The following is a 13,533-nucleotide window of genomic DNA, read 5'->3' on the forward strand; positions in this document are numbered from 1 at the left end:
ACACATGCACACATACACATTCTCACACACGCATGAACACACAATCTCTCTCACACATACACACTCTCACACACTCACATTCTCTCACACACACACACACGCACACACACCATGCACACACATTCTCTCTCTCACACACACACACACACACACACACACATTCTCCAGTGTGCCCCATTGCGGGCCCTGCTGTCACTCCAGGCTCTGCTCCGGGGTCCCGGTCCAATTGTCTGGCAGCTCCATCAGTCCCAGCAGTGCCAGGAAGGTGTCAGTGGCAACTGCAAGGGCTGCTGCTGAAGCAAGAATCTAGGATCCCTGGAGCAGGTAAGTCCAGGGTCTTGGGCTGGAAGGGTGTGGGCGCGTAAGGGAGAGGGGCAGTGGGTAGGAGAGGGTGGGTGGGGTCCACTGGAGTGAGTGAGTGTGTGAGCGTGTGTTTGTATGTGTGTGAGAGTGTGCATATGTGAAAGAGAGAGGAGAGTGCGTCTGTGCATGTGTGAGTAAGGGACAGAGCCAGTAGGAAGGAAGCAAGGGTTCAGGCCAAATAGGGGGGCACCTCACAATTAGCAAAGGACAGTCCCCAAAGAGCGATGACCCCAACTCCTTCCTGCCCTTTAAACATTTAAATTTAGAAATTGGGCTTCCCACTCCCACCCTGCTGCCCACGCCAAACCTATTATAGCGGGGGCAGCATATTATCAGGGTTTATAGGTTTGATAACAAGCTTAATTGACCCTCAATTGTTCATTTAAATATGGCAGGTGGGCTGCTGCTTTCAGTGCCCACCTGCCCCCTGTAATATGTGGGTGAGCACAGGGTGGGCGGGAAGGTGGTGGGATGGGTGCCACTCCATTTTATATTCTCCCATCCCAGAAACACACCCACCCGGTTGGGGGGGGGCGGTGCAAGTAAAATTTAGCCCTGGAAGTCTGAGGCAAATTTGGTGGCTGGATTGAAAGTTACTGATAAACACGCTGCTGAAACATTCGGGTTCTCCACGTACGGTTGGCCTCCTCTGCTAAGAACGGAGGTCATATGGACTCGAAACATTGAATCTGTTTCCCTCTCCATGGATGCCGACAGACCTGCTAAGTTTTTCCAGCATTTTCTGTTTTTAGTTTCTTTAATCTCTTGGTTCAGCAGTTCGTCATGAAAACCATCACGGGGGGTGGGGGGGAATCATTCCAGATTTGCACAAAGTGCGATAGCAGGCGGGAAAGGAGCGGTTTTACCCATCAGCCGCAATGGCAGGTTTTCGCATTGTATCGTCCATTTCCTGCCTCATTAATTATGCAGCCAATGAAACAAGCTGCCCTGCCGGTGGGAGGCCTCTGATTTGCCCGCCACGCCATTACTTCGCCGGTTCTTCATGAGGGAGCGCCATATTTAAACTGCTGCCACGTGCACACTTCTCAATGCTTGCAGCCCAAGACTGCACCGGTCAAGACATGGCCCGAAAAGTCAAGAAGAGTGCAGCCCCCGATTCAGCGGCGCATCCCTGTGATGCCTTCTGGGTGCTGAGGAGGCCCGCTGCAATGTGGCCTGCTGCGATGTCCTCTACCCCCGCTCTGGCCGCAGGAGGCCCATCAGCCTCACCACTCCAGCTTGGGAGGTAGTGGCAGAGGTGGTCAGCGCCAATGCTGCACACAGAAAGTCGGCCATCCAGTGCAGAAAGAGGATCACTATTCTCATCCTTGCCGCCAGGGTAAGGTAACCATTTTATCACTCTAAACTCACATACTCACAAGCCCATTACATATTCACTGGCATCTCACTCACTGCCAGCTCAAGGGACATCACCACTCACTCTCTCACATTTCCATTTGGCCTCATCTCCTCAGGAGACTGCCTCCTCAACCCTCTCCATCTTGAGACCACTTGCACAGATCGACCTGTACCCCCACACACACCCTGGGATACCCACCTTCCCCAGTGCAGCCCTAGCCCTGCAGCCTCTTCCCTTGCTTGAAGCCACTTCTCCCCCCTTCCCCAAGCAAGCCATAGCCCTGCAGTCATTTAAAAGCCACACCCGCCTTACAGCTGCTCAGCTAGGTAGAGACCTGCCTATGAGCCCCCCTAAAAGCGCTGTGGTGCTGTTTGCTAAGCCTGGCACTGATGATCGTGAGTGCTGCCGGAAGCAAGGTGGACAAAAAAACCTTGAAGACCCGCGTGAAGTGCAGCTCACCAGGTGCAAGTCACTTAGGTACAGTTGTGAAACACATTGGTGTGCAATCACACCGACATGCTCGGATAATACAGCGTGGGGGGGCTAATGATTCCGGGAGCTGGAATTATAATGAGATGCTGAAGTATTGAAATTGGGTTCCCAATGTGCAGTGGTGGGAAATGTAGCCCACCATTGACGGGCGGAGCGGACGATCGCAAACTGGTTTCACGACGGCATGAAACTGATTTTTGGCCATCTCACCATATTGTACCCCTACCCCCGCCCGCCATGACGCCCGACGCCAATAGGGCTGGAAAATTCCAGCCAGTGTTTCTATGGGACGCAAGAAGTATTCAATGCAACACTAATTGTGCAAGCTGGCTGAAATCTTTATTGGAAAGACAGATTTTGTGTTACAGTGTCTTTACCGTATTGAAAATGGATAAATCCTTACTCAAACATTGCTTTTGCTTAGGCCTACAACACCGAAAACTGTTAAGGTAAGCAGTGCCTTTTGTCGTGGCTGGTCAATGAATTGTGATGAGTATGGTTTGATACTGACTGGTTGCCCTATGGGATTTAGATAGCTGCTTCAATTGCACAGAAATATAGGTTTAAAAAATTGGAATTTAAGAACATTTTAGCGAAACATTGTTCACACATCTGTTTAAGTTTCCCAAATAAAAATTCAAAGCACCTGATGATGGGACTTCCAGTAGAGGGATTGGAATTCTGTCTAAAATCAAATTAGACAGCTCTAGTATAGGCAAGTTTCAGGGAACTTTAATTGTTAACTTAAAAAGTTTAAGGGACTGACAAGTGTTGTGAAATTCTAAAATTGTCTGTGGTCGGAATTTTCCCCTCCCCCATGCAGCAGGGTTTGTTCCAGGCGGGGCAGGAGAATGTGATAGGAGGAAAAAAAAATTGGTTTCCCAACGGCATGAAATATCGGTGGGAATTTGCAGTCCCAACTGTCATGGTGAGATAATGGCAGACCACCATTTCCCCTGAAGGTCATTGAGAACCGGATTTGCATATGGCTAATTTTATTTAGATCAGCAATAGGCTGGAATGTTCTGTCCCCTCCCGGCATATCTTCCACTGACCAACGGGAATTCATGCAGAACCAGATTTACGACCGGACCGGAACGAAGAAGCCTTGGGATTTTCAGGGAGTCACAGAGCTAGCAGCATGCGACCTGCTCCTGTATTAGTAGCGCTCACAATTTTTATGCAGGAGGAGATAGCGCACAACAGGTAAGAGAGGAGAAGGCGGGAGGGGTCCATCCGCATCCTCTCTGATGCAGTGGCTCCGACATGTGAGCACAGCAAACGGCAGCAACCCGCAGTTGTTTCCCTACCCAGCAGAGCACATGGACTGCAGTGGGGCAATGAGACAACACATCAGAACTATCTTGAGGGCTTTTAAGGAAGGGCAGCAGAGATGCCAGCCTTGTGATTGACACCCATGTCCCATGACAGATTCAGAAAATGGTAAGATGCGTATAGAGAGTCGAAGACTCACTCACCCTCGTGATGAGGATTAAATCGTTCATCCATTTCCTGCACTGCAGGCTGCTCCTCCACTGCATCCCTGTCAACCTCCTGCCAGGCCACTGTGGTGAGTCAGGTGGGCCTCCTGCTCTCATCCCTGGAAGAGGACATCCCTCCTATCCTCCATGGCTTGGAGGAGACTCTCCAGGGGGGCATCACTGAACCATGGGTTCAGTGCTTGCTGCTTTCTGGAAGCCATCTCGGTGCCCCGAAGTCATGGTGCACTGAATCACTGGCTGTCCGGGGGCCTTTTACTTATGGTGCCTGGGCCTGACGGCTGGGTGTGCGACTTCCTGCCTGCCCCATCATGTGATGTGACGTAATCCTCCTGGCTGCATTATTAATCAGGTAAGCAGTGCACAATTCGATATGCTCGCCTGCCCCGCTCTCCAGCAGGAATCACTCCAACTTTCTGCTCTCGCCAATGGACATAGATCCGGAACGAAAAATTACACCCTGATATTCTAAAGTGCCATTCTATGGTGATCTCGGTAAAAATAGTGAATAAAAAAGGATAATCACTCCATCATATAAACAACTTTATAGTATGTTTCCTTCAAACTGAAAGTAAACTCTGAAGCTCTACACATATCAGTTTAAAAACTATAGTCATAGAAATCTAATGGAAGTAATTCCAGTTCAGGGTTCTCTTGAATTCCTGGTTTAGGAATTTTAAAGTACTTCATTTCCTGTGAAGCACTTTGGGACATAGTAATGTCATGATTGGCATAACAGAAGTTATTTCTTTCTTGTTATTTTGTCTTTTGATTTTGTTATTTTCTGAGAGCTTGCTATTCATTACCTGACTTTCATTTCAAACAGAACAAAATGCTTTGCCCAGTTAAATATTGTTCAATCTCTGGCCCTCAGAAGAAGGAGATGAGCAATGAAAGGAATGCCTGGCTGGTGAGACCACACCAGAGATTCATGATACCCTAATTCTTATACATCAGAGAAAAAAATGAGGGGCTTTGGAATGAGTGCATACCTGGGAGCTAGCTGTTTGCTGAGTATCTGGTAAGTGGTTAAGGTCTATTACAGTCCTTAAAATAGCATACACACTGGTGGTAAAGTTGATAAAATATATAAAAGGAAAATTAATAAGTGAATAATATTAAGTAATTAATGAAAACACATTTAGGATAGCAGGACAGGTGATGTGTCAAGCCTACAGCATGTGGGAGCTCCTGGATGCCAGTGTGATTCAGGGCAACCACATCTGCAGTAGGTATCTGTGGCTCGAGGAGCTTTGGTTCAGAGTCATTAAGCTGGAGGCTGTGACACATTGGGGAGGGGGAGAGTTAGCTGGATGTTTTGCACCAGAAGGCTGTCACACACTTAGGATAGGGTGTTCTGATTTGGTCAGTGTTCAGGGACAGGAGGGTCTGACTGCGAGTGAGGCAGGTAAGGGGGCCCAGAGGATAGGAGTGTGAGTCTCTGTAATTGTCCAATAGTTTTGAGGCTCTCTCAGCTTGTTTGGATGAGGGTGGGGGCTACAAGATGGATGAACAAACTGATCATGGCATGATGGTACAGGAAACCATTCAGGTGGGGGAAGCAAACAGGAATGTAGTAATCGTAGGGGACAGCATAGTGAGGGGAATTCAAACTGTTCTCTGCAGCAAAGAGTGAGTCTCCAGGCAGCTGTGTTGCCTGCCCAGTGCCAGGTTTCAGGACATCTGTTTAGGATAGAGAGGAACCTGCAGTGGGAGAGGAAGGGTCCAGTTGTCCTGGTCCATGTAGGTACCAACATCATAGGTAGAACTAGGAAAGAGGTTCTGGATGGGGTATGAGAAGCCGAGCACTAAATTAAAAAGCAGAGCCTTAAAGGTAGTAACCTCTGGATTATTACCGGATTGGCATGCAAATTGGCATAGGCTGCATGAAATTAGAGAGATGAATATATGGCTCAAAGAACGGTGTGGGTGAAGTGAATTCTAGTTTCTGGGGCACTGGCACCAATTCTGGGGAAAGTGGGATCTGTACCGTTGGGATGGTCTACACCTGAACCATGCTGGGACTTTTCTTGTGAACCACGTAACTATTGGAGTAGAGAGGGTTTTAACTTAAATAGTGGGGACAAAGGATCAAATTTGGGAAGATGTGGTATGTCAAAGAATAGAGAAAAGACAAGACGGGAAGGCATTAATGTGGGAAATGATAAACAGACCTCCTGGAGGAGGTGGCAGCGTGGAGAGAAATATTTGTCCGCAGGGACCGGAGGAGGAGGCCTCCCAACCTCACCAAAAAGGCCTTGGAGGAGGTGGCATCCAGGGTCAGCAGCCACGACATGGTGAGGTGCACATGGGTGCAGTGCCAAAGGGGTTTAATGATCTCCTGTGATCGGGAAGGGTGAGTACCATGTTGTCATGGGTCACTTTGCAGAGCAGTTAAGAGCTGTCCATCTCCCCGCACCGCCTCCGTGGACCTCAGAGGTGTTACAGTGTGAGTGGCAAATGTCAATGAGGCAGGATCAGGCCAAGGGAGTGAGCTTTGGCTGCTTGAATTGAGTGCCTTGCAGCTCCAGGGTCATGGAACAGCTGAGCCCTGCGAGGTCTTCCTCAAGTGGGGTTGGCCAGGCTGCAATGGCACTGCAGGTAGAGGGTGGACTAATCAATGCTCCTCTACCCTTTCAGGAGAAAACATCCCATAACAATGCAGAGAGGTCACGGATTGGTGGGGGACCCTCCCACACCTCCTAATCCTCAGTCAATATGGGCAGGAGGCCTTGGAGCTGGAGAGGTGCCATGTACCTCGGTCAAGCGGCAGCAGTGGGGTTGGGGTGCCAGAGGGAAGTAAGAGTGCAGTGCACTGAGGTGAGAATGTGTGTTTTTGCACCCATTCCAGTGTAGTCTCTATATTGATGTGAGCCTCAAACCTGGAATCCCCATTGATAATGGAAAGGCAAGGGCACCATGATGCATATCTCTGTCTCATCGGGGTACCAGGCATGCACATTGACAGTCTGAGTTAAACTAATGATATGTCCTTCTTCTCTCTTTTAGGCTCACCAGCAGACCTTCATTATGAGGACCCTAAAGGCCCACCCCCGACGCCTGAGGACCACCATGCTCAGCACGCACCTATGTCACTCCCTCTCTGTCAAGCAGGCACCAAAGCAGATAGCAGCACTTTGGTGGGCATAAGATTGCCATCCAGTATCTCGGTACAGATTGGCGAGGGTACTTCACACTCGCTTGAGGTGCAGGCAGAGGCAGAGTGTGCCCAGGGCACTGACAGTCAGGGGGCTGCTGGGGACCAGGGCAATGCTCAGTTGATGACTGATGATGTGCTTCTGGAGTCATCCATGAGGCAGCAGATGCTGGAAGTCCAGCAGGGTGTGCAGGAGGATCTGGTGGAGATACATGAGGGAATGCATGCCACGGTGTCCGTAGTGGAGGAAACCTTGCGGAGCATGAGCAATGCGTTGACCCTCATGGCCGAGCGCAACGCCTCCTTCATGGAGAGAATGGTGACTCTCATGGAGAGGCTCCTCCAGGAACTGAACCAAAGGTTCCTGGGGATGGGTTTGGACCTGCAAGCCCTCACACCGGCAATGACCTCAGCTTGTCAGTGTCAGTGTGGAAGATGGATTGGGCACCCAATATCCCAACTAGGTGCCCATTCGTCAATTGTGAGCAGGGAAGTCCAAAGCAACATCAAGTTGGTGTACGAGCTGCCGGTCATCTCTGTGGGTTCCTCTGAGGGCACTCAGGTTGACAGCAGCAGCTCCTGCACCTCTCCATCAGTGACCATGGCATCTGATGAGGCTGCGGCGACTGGGGAGATGCAAGCTGTGGCACTGGCCACTTCCTTCCAGACAGGGCCAGCACAGGTTCCACGAGCCAGAGGACATCCGCCAAGGCCATCAAGGCCAACAAGACAGCAGAGTGAGCAGGCTGTCTCCAATGCCGGTGCCAGCAAAGGGGGACACCTAGACAGAGCACCCACAAATGAAAATTTAAAGCACCTTAAACACAACATGGCGTGTTGTGATATTGAGTCTGGGAAGAGCATTCTGCAGTCAGCATCGTGGTGAAGCAATCTGGGAAAAGTGTCCTGCTGTCAGCATCACGGTGAAGCGGTCTGGGAGGAGGGTTCTGCGGTCAGCATCACAGTGAAGTAGTCCAGGAAGAGGGTCCTGCGGTCAGCATCACGGTGAAGCATTCTGGGAAGAGGGTCCTGCAGTCAGCATCATGGTGAAGCAGTCTGGAAAGAGGGTCCTGCAGTCAGCATCACGGTGAAGCAATCTGGGAAGAGTGTCCTACAGTCAGTTCTTGTTGAAAGTAACAAGAGTGACATCACAAGACAGCACTAGAGAGCGGGGGAGAGATCAGAACACATGTGAGTGCGGGGAAGCTTCAAAAAGTGATGTCAGCACGAAGTGAGAGCTGATTGGTGAGAAGTGGGTGAATGTTTTTCTCCAGTTTTTTTTCTCCAGTTTAAAATAGATTAAGCTAAGGAAAGCTAAGGGTTCTAGTTTTTATATAAAGTACATAAATAATTTAACTTTTTTTTAACTGTATTTAACTTAAAGTAAGGGTTTTTTTTTCAACTGGAGACATGGCAGGGCAGTTCAGTCCCATGTTATGTACTGCCTGCAACACGTGGGAAATCCTAGAAGCTCCTTGCGCTCTGACCAACCACGTGTGCAGGAAGTGCCACCAGCTGCAGCTACTTGGGCTCCGGGTTTCGGAGCTTGAGTGGCAGCTGGAGGCACTGAGGTGCATCCGTGAGGCTGAGAATTTCATGGATAGCACGTTTTTAGATGTGGTCACCCCATGGCTTACAGAAGTGCAGACAGAGAGGGAATGGGGGACCATCAGTCAGAAGACAGGTGTCAGGCAGGTAGTCAGGAAATTCCCCAGGGTGCATCTCGCTCGAGAACCGTTTTTCTGTGTTGGAAAATGACGAGAGTGACTGTCCCTCTGGGGAGTGCAGCTATGCTCATGGCACTGTGAGCGGCTCAACTGCAAGGGGGGGAACAAATAGAGGGGAAGAGCAATAGTGAAAGGAGGCTCGATAGTAAGGAGAACAGACAGGTGTTTCTGCAGCATTAGACGTGACTACAGGATGGCATGTTACCTCCCTGGTGCCAGGGTCAAGGATGTCACTGAATGGCTGCAGGGTATTCTAAAGGGGGGAGGATAAACAGACAGAGATCATGGTACATATTGGTACCAATGACATAGGTAGAAAGAGGGATGAGGTCCTGCAAGCAGAATTTAGGGAGCTAGGAAACAGATTAAAAAACGGGACCTCAAAGGTAGTAATCTCTGGATTACTTCCAGTGCCACACGCTAGTGAGTACAGAAATAGAATGTTAGTCCAGATGAATGCGTAGCTGGTAAGATGGTGCAGGAAGGAGGGCTATAGATTTCTGGGACATTGGGACCATTTCTGGGGGTGGTGGGCCCTGTACAAGGTGGATGGGTTGTACCTGAACTACAATGGGACCTACATCCTTGCGGGGAGATTTGCTGGTGCTGTTGGGGAGGGTTTAAACTAACTTGGCAGGGAAATGGGATCCTGAGAGGAGATTCAGCAGGGAGAGATGTACAGCCAAAATTAGAAGAGAGAGCAAGTGAGTCTAGAAGGCATGAGCATTTGATTATGAGGAGAGATTGGATAGAGTGGGGTTATTTTCCCTGGAGCAGAGAAGATTGGGGGGGTGGGGGGGTGACCTGATTGAGGTATATAAAATTATGAGGGGCATAGATAGGGTAGACAGGAAGGAACTTTTCCCCTTGGTGGAGGGATCAATAACCAGGGGGCATAGATTTAAGGTAAGGGGCAGGAAGTTTAGATGGGATGTGAGGAAGAATTTTTTCACCCAGAGGATGGTGGGAATCTGGAACTCACTGCCTGAAAGTGAGGCAGAAACCCTCATAACATTTATGAAGTATTTGGTTGTGCACTTGCGATGCCATGGCATACAAGGCTATGGGCCTAATGCTGGAAAATGGGATTGCAATAGTTAGGTACTTGTTTGACTGGCGCAGTCTCAATGGGCTGAAGGGTCTTTTTCTGTGCTGTAGACTCAATGACTCTATGACTTGTTTCTCCCATTTTTCTTTTCATTTTTTAATGGCGTGATGTAAAACACCAGTCAATGTTAATTTATACAATGTCAGACAGCAGTAAATGATATGTTTTTTTGTGCAGCTAGCCTCTGGATGCTTCATTTGTTCTGTAGGTGCAGGGTGAGCCATGATGTTATGATGGACATGTGACACCTTACACTATGTGCCATTGTGATAAAGTTTATGTTGTTGACAAAGGAACTGGGATCGTATATGGAGCCTGCAGCTCTGGCATGTGGTGGTGGCTCTTATTTAGTAGGCTAGCTGAAGGAGCATTGGATCAAAGTGTGCTGGGTGTCCTTGCCTCCCTGGAGGTTACCCAGGATATTGTCTATGCCCTCAGTGTTCTCCTGACCATGCTCGACCTCTGACTCACTACTGGACTCATCGTCTGTTGCCTGTGCAACTCCGTCAAGATCTTCTTCCTCCACTGGTTCCCCACTTTCCAGTGCCAGATTGTGGAGAGGGCAGCATGCAACCACTATCAGTGTCACACGATCTGAGGGGTATTGCAGTGCACCCCCTGAATGGTCTGGGCATCAGAAGCACATCTTGAGAAGACCGATGGTTCTCTCCACCACAGCCCTTGTGGAGGTGTGTCTCCTATTGTACCGCTGCTCAGCTTCTGTTCTTGGATGGCGGAGAGGCATCATGAGCTACCTTCTGAGGGGATAGCCCTTGTCACCCAGCAGCCATCCATCAAGCTGGCTGGAGAACTGAAGAGCCTTGGCACCTGGGAGTGTCTCAGGATGTAAGCGGCAAAGGAGCTGCTTGGATACCTTGCACAGACTTGTGAATCTGCATCCTGTGATCACACACTATCTGCACATTCATGGAGTGGAATCCCTTCCTGTTGATGAAGGCACCGGGCTCACCTGCTGGCGCCTGATGGCCACATGTGTACAGTCTATTGCACCCTGAATGCGGGGAAACCCATCTATCGCTGCGGAGACTCTGGCTCACTCTGTCTGGCTGACCTTGTCTGTACGGTATTGAATGAAAGCCAATGCATGCCTGAACAAAGCATCTGTCACCATTTTGACACAACTGTGGACAGCTGACTGGGAGACTCCGCAAAGTTCACCCACTGAGCCCTGGCAGGAGCTAGAGGCATTGAAGTTGAGGGCCACCATGACCTTCAGCGCCACTAGTATGGGGTGTCCACCCACACAGTCAGAAATGATTTCAGGGCCAATCCTCTAACAGATGGAGGTCAGTGTCTCCCTTGAGAGATAGAGCCTCTTTCGGCATTGCACTTCAGACACATTGAGAGAACTGCATCGCCGTCTGTAAACCCTGGCAGCAGGATAGTGATGTCTTCTGCAGCCCCCTTCCACCTTGGCCTTCCTGTTGGCCCTGCGCCTCTTCAGCCTGCATATCTCCTCCCCTGGAGGTCGCTCCCCTGGAAGCTGAATAGGGACACCTGGCATCCTCCTCCTTCTAGCCTTCTCTTCCTCAGAGGAGGAGGTGCCTCCAGCGGAAACCACAATCCCCATTACCAGGATAAGGGAAGGCTGTCGGAACCTGGAGGGCCCCAAGGGGTGTGAATCCTCCGGGGGCCTGGACAAAAACACTGAGTCCTGAACTGAAGCCTCCAAATTCTCTGAATGCAGTTTTGAAGCAAAATGAAGCAAGCAGCAGCAATTGATATCCTGCCCTCCTCACTAATTGCTTTCACAAGGCCACTGACCCTTCTTATCCCACTCGTGGATGAGACTTTGCAAATTGTGGCCTGCCCGCCTGTCCATTTTACCCTTGTGATTGCCTGAAAATCACACGGGCTAAATAAAGCCGGAGACAACTGGTATCTCTTGGGCCTTAACTGGCCAATTTATTAATGGCTGGCACGCCTCCATCTTCATCACGCGCCTACCTAGTGAAATATCACAAGAGTGCGTGTTGTGCGAAAATGTTTTGGACTGGGGGAGAGTGGACTTCAGTAAAATAAGGCAGCATCTGGCCAAGGTAGACTGGGAACAGCAACTTGTGGGGAAATCTACAGAGGAGCAGTAGCGGGTGTTCAAAAAGGAAATGGGGAGGCTTCAGACTCAACTTGTTCCCTCTAGGGTGATAGGAAGGAGTAACAAGCCCAGAGAACCACGGATGACCAGAGATATTCAGGTTATGATGAGAAGCAAAAGAGAGGCTTTTAGCAGGTACAAGGGAAGCAAATCAGCAGAGGCATTAGTGGAGTACACAAAGTGCAGGGTGGAGCTTAAGAAAGCAATTAGGAGAGCAAAGAGGGGATATGAGAAAGCTCTGGCTGGTAAAAGTAGGGAAAATCCCGAAATATTCTATAAGTATATCAATGGGAAGAGGATAACCAGGGAAAGAGTAGGGCCCAATAGGGACCAAGGGGGCAATCTACAGGTGGAACCAGAGGACATCGGTAGAGTGTTGAACAAATTATTTCACATCCGTCTTCACCCAAGAGAACGAGGATGAAGAAATCGAACTCAGGGAGAGAGACTGCAAGGTTCTTGAGCAAATTGATGTAGGGAATGACAAGGTATTAGAGGTGTTGGCAGGCTTAAAAGTGGACAAATCTCCAGGTCTGGATGATTTGTGTCCCAGGCTGCTGAGGGAGGCAAGGGAAGAAATCGCAGGGGCTCTGACCCAAATTTTTAATTCCTCTCTGGCCACGGGGGAGGTGCCAGAGGACTGGAGAACAGCTAATGTGGTTCCGCTATTTAAGAAGGGTTGTAGAGATAAGCCAGGGAACTACAGGCCAGTGAGTCTCATATTAGTGGTAGGGAAACTATTGGAGAAAATTGTGAAGGAGAGAATCTATCTCCACTTGGAAAGGTAAGGTTTTATCAGGGATAGTCAGCATGGCTTTGTCAGAGGGAGGTCATGCCTAACAAATTTGATTGAATTTTTTTGAGGTGACCAGGTGTGTGGATGAGGGTAGTGCGGTTGATGTAGTTTATCTGGATTCAGCAAAGCCTTTGACAAGGTCCCACATGGGAGACTTATAAAGAAGGCAAATGCACATGGGATACAGGGTAATTTGATAAGGTGGATTCAAAATTGGCTTAGTTGTAGGAGGCAGAGGGTGATGACAGAAGGATGTTTTAGTGACTGGAAGCCAGTGTCCAGTGGTGTACCACAGAGATCTGTGCTGGGTCCCCTATTATTCGTCATTTGTATAAACGACATAGATGACTATGTGGGGGGTAGGATTAGTAAGTTTGTGGATGACACAAAGATTGGCCGGGTGGTTAACAGTGAGGTTGAGTGTCTTGGGCTACAGGAAGATATAGACAGGATGGTCAAATAGGCAGATAGGTGGCAGATGGAATTTAACCCTGAAAAGTGTGAGGTGATACACTGTGGAAGGAGTAATTTGACAAGGAAGTATTCAATGAACGGCATGATACTAGGAAGTTCTGAAGAACAAAGGGACCTTGGCGTGTGTATCCATAGATCTCTGAAGGTGGAGGAGCATGTTAGTGGGGTGGTGAAAAAGGCATATGGGACACTTGCCTTTATCAATCGTAGCATAGATTACAAAAGTAGGGAGATAATGTTGGAATTGTATAGAACCTTGGTGAGGCCACAGCTGAAGTACTGTGTGCAGTTCTGGTCGCCACATTATAGGAAGGATGTGATTGCACTGGGGGGGATGCAGAGGAGATTCACCAGGATGTTGCCTGGGATGAAACATTTAAGTTATAAAGAGAGGTTGGATAGACTTGGGTTGTTTTCGTTGGAGCAGAGAAGACTGAGGGG

This window comes from Carcharodon carcharias, chromosome 12 (genome assembly GCF_017639515.1).
Source record: "Carcharodon carcharias isolate sCarCar2 chromosome 12, sCarCar2.pri, whole genome shotgun sequence".
Lineage (NCBI taxonomy): Eukaryota > Metazoa > Chordata > Chondrichthyes > Lamniformes > Lamnidae > Carcharodon > Carcharodon carcharias.